The sequence below is a fragment of the Haemorhous mexicanus genome, chromosome 3, assembly GCF_027477595.1.
Source record: "Haemorhous mexicanus isolate bHaeMex1 chromosome 3, bHaeMex1.pri, whole genome shotgun sequence".
Lineage (NCBI taxonomy): Eukaryota > Metazoa > Chordata > Aves > Passeriformes > Fringillidae > Haemorhous > Haemorhous mexicanus.
This window is the reverse complement of record NC_082343.1, coordinates 118,337,644-118,341,859: the sequence shown is the minus strand read 5'-3', so window position 1 is coordinate 118,341,859 and position 4,216 is coordinate 118,337,644.

The window sequence follows — 4,216 nt, the reverse complement described above, 5'->3', positions numbered from 1 at the left end:
TCTGTTTGCTGTGTGGTGTTCTTTGTGCCATCCCTCCTCCCCCAGCACAGCCCAGCCTGCTGCAGGGCCATCCTACCTGCAGGGCTGCTTGTCATACCTGCAGGGCCATCCTACCTGCAGGGCTGGTTGTCCTACCTGCAGGGCTGCTTGTCCTACCTGCAGGGCCATCCTGCCTGCAGGGTTGCCCTGCATGCTCTGGTGCTGTTCAGCTGTCTTTGTGGTTTCTTTTCTGAACTCCACAGTGCTGTACTTGGAGCAAACGTTCACTGCATTCCCACTGAGTACAATAAACCCAGGAATTAAAAAAGGTTTTTCATAGTGGTTCTCAGTCTAGAGTCCTGTTTCCTGTCATTTATGAGTTACTAACTAGACCTGCTCTCTAGACATGAATACTTTGTGACCACTTGGGTTTTGTAGTTACTTCAGTAACATACTGTCCACATAACATGGCACATGGAAAAAAGCATTCTCCAAGGATCCATCCCTGTCCATCAGCACAACAGCAGATTGTTTGTGGGATTGGCTCAAGCTGGTATGAGGTGGTGGCACTGCTGCCCGTGCACTGCTTTTGAGGAGAGAGATCTGTCCTGGAGCTCCTGCATCCTGCTGCAGTGGGGCCAAGGCAGCCATGCTCCTGTGCTCTGAGGGCAGGGGATTCAGCAGAGAGGCAGAACTGCCTCCCTCACCTGCTGTGCACGCTGCTGGAGAGGCAGCCCTGGACCCTGGTGGTTTCTGGGCTGCCAGTGCACAAGGCCAGGTTGTGTTATCCCAGTTTTGTTATCCCTAGGATCTTGTCCCCCAGGCTGCTCTCCATCCATGGATTCCCCAGGTTTTTCTGGGTGACATCCCTCCCCTCCAGAAAATCAATTCTGCCAAGCAGCTCAGGCCCTGGAGGAACGCTGCCCACTGCCCCAGCAAACTGGTCCTTGCTGTTACCAATTCTATTTCAGCAAGTACATGTTTAGGAAGAGATCCAGTTTTGAAGGACTCAGAAGTGACAAAAGAGACTGGCTAGTCACTCAATACTTGTTGCAGTGGTTCATTGTACTAAAAATGCTGTGTCTTCTCATTGGGACTTGTTTTATTTCAGCCTCTATATCCCATACTGTTGAGTCCTGGTAACGGAAATTGCTTTAGGGTAGCAGAAATTTCTTCCTGCGTGTTTGTAGTCATAATTAACTCCAGACATAATTTGCTGTATGAGCTAAAGAGGCTTGCTAGTCTCAGTCAAAACAGCTTTTTCTTTTTTTTTTCTGTTGTGTATTGTTCTTTGCTGACATGTTATGTATCGATTGGTGCATTTTTCACTTTTTAAGTCCAGAGGGATGAACCAGGAACCAGCTGCAGTGTTCTGTAACAGTCTGGTTTATGTAAGATACAAGGATGACCTTGCTCTGCTCTCACCTATTTCTTTTTGTCCTCAACTCCCTCACTACACTGCTAATGTTCACTTTTACCCTCTTAAGCACATTTTTCAGTTGTTCTGCAAATGCCTCTGAGGACTCATTTCTTTTGTTTCTAGAAACTCAACAGGGTTTAAGGCCAGACAGCACATGATGAACACATTCTGAAACATTGTGGTGTATTTCACAGAACTACTCTAACAGATACCTTAGTAATTATGTTTTGTACAGTAACTTTTCCAGAAAGCTTGGGTTTAATATGAAGTTTCTCTTTGCAATTGTTATATAATTTCATCAACATTCTTGATAAAGATGTCAAATAGCTGCAGAGTATGGGATTCTCTAGGACAAATCGTTATTTACAATTACTTAATATCAAGCATTTAATGTATTCCACCGATGCTTGTATAACATGTGGGGCCAAAAACAAAGCCTTAGAGAAATTTATGATGTCAACAGCTACTTTTACCAAAATGGACTTGTAATTAATTGAAGAATAATATTTACAGAAAACTTCTCTGTGAAACCACATTGGCTGGGTCTTACTTATGATGCCCTTTGATGTCAGTTTTTGGTGTGTCTGGGCGACAGACTAAGATGTACTTACACTCATCACACAGTTTGTCTTTTTTTAAACACTGGCACACTTGAGTTTTGCTTTGGGGGGCCTGAAGGGTTTTTTTTTGGGAGGAGGAGAGAGAATATATTTTGGTTTGGGAGTTGTTCAGTTGTTCTGTTTTGATTTTTCTTAATCCTTAAGGATTTCCCCAAGATTTGTTAAACGTCATTAATAATTCAGTAATTTTCATGAGATCTCTTACCATCCTTCCTGCAAGTTATGCAATGCAGCAGCTTTAAGGTTTAAGCTCTTTTAATAATGACATTTAATAATGTTTCAAAAAAATGGTGCTGTTCTGTTGAGAGGAAACTGTGACACGGGGTGCACTTCACACAGAGATAGCCAGTGCAGTTTGTCATTCCTGCCTGTATGGAACAGTCTGGTGCTGAGTGTGGCATGCGAGAATGAAATCATTGCAGTCATGCACTTAACTCTCTCACTGTGAGGCTGGGGTACATCCCAGTAGTTTGTCATTTCTCCATTGGTAAGGACACCACACCTGTGCCAGGCCAGCTCTTCCTCTGCTTCACGTTCCTTGGAGTGACATTACCTATAAATCAAATGTTTCCCTGTGCCACTGCAGGTATTTGGGAGCAGAGCCATGGCCTGGGACCAACTTCTGGAGCAGTCTGGTCCTAGGTGCTTGCTCGGTGACCTTCCTGGCAAGTGGAGGGTTAATGTCATCCTGGGATGCTGTGGGACTGATGCTGCTAATGAAACCAGCACTAAGCATGACATTATTTCTTCAAGTGTTGCTTGGCTTTGAAAGCCAGCTGCTTTCAAAATTAAGTAGGTCAGTCTTCTCATTAAAAGACAGTGGAATGAGAGTGAGATCGGAGGGGCAGTGGCTATATTGGACAGCTCTGCTGAGACATTAATTAGCACAGTGTCCTCTTTTATGCATGCTGTATCGGGTCCAAAAACACATCTGAGTTATGCTCAAAGGTCTTCTAAATCGGAAGCTTCTGTTTTCAAAAAGTGCAGTTGCATTTCAGAAGCAAGCCTCTGTCTTTCTTCAGAGCAGGTAACAAAAGCCTGGTAATTATTCAGATACTGGGCCATAGAATGACCAGAACCAGAGACATGGTCCCAGTGATTCCTGGAGTGCCAGACCCAAATTAAAGCTTAGGAAAATCACAGCCAGTCCTGTCAGCTTTTTTCCCAGTTCTTCCCCACGGCCAAGGAGGCTCCTGGCCCTCTGTGCCCCTGCAGCATGGGCTGATCCCTCACCTGCCCTTGGCCACAGCCCAGGCAGGCAGAGCTGCCCTGGGCCAGGACAGGTGGCACCCGTGGTGCCAGGGGGTGGTGGCCAGGACAGGTGGCATCCCTGGTGCCATTTTTGTGGGCAGCTCCTTTATCTCACGGGAACCAGAGACCAGCCCGTGCAGCAGTGAGGGCCACAGGAAGGAGGAGGGCTCTAATGCAGGGGAAGGATGCGAATGGAAGACAGACTTTGTCTGATTTAGGTACTTGGTAGAGAGGTAAACCTCAAAGAAGACGTTTCCACACATGGAATCATGGAACACTTTGGGTTGGAAGGTTTAAATGTCAACTTCAAATGTCAACCAGGCCACGGCCCTGCCATGAGCAAGATTGTCTTCTACTAGATCAGGTTGCTCAGAACACCATCCAGCCTGATCTTGAATGCTTCCAAGGATGGGATGCTGCATACAGGTAAAGATAGTATTAAAAAAACACCTTATAAAATATAGTTTAGGCCCTACTAGTCTAACTGAGCTAGCAGTTAGCTTGTAACTTCCCATATAAAAAAATCGTAAGAATGAAAACAGTTAGCACAACAAACTATTCTAGTAAGAAAACTGTTTGCATCTGTAATAAAGAAGAAATCTGTCCCATAAAAATCAAAAACCAAAATATGTGAACTAACCAAAAATAGAGAGATATAACAAACCTACACCCCAGTCATTTACCAACCAATAAACTAAATATCAGTATATTGTTAGCCAATTAAGTCTAACATGGTACCTTCTAATATTTCCTATAAATATAAGCTTTGTAAATAGAGAATGGGCTTTTTCTGCATGAAGAAACTGGATCCCATCTGTTTTACTGGAACATGGGGACACTCACCACCTCTCTGGGCAGCCTGCGTGCGTGTCTGGCCACACTCGTGAAAAACTTCCTCACATCTACTTTAAATTGACTCCCCTTCAGTTTAAACCATTGTGCCTTG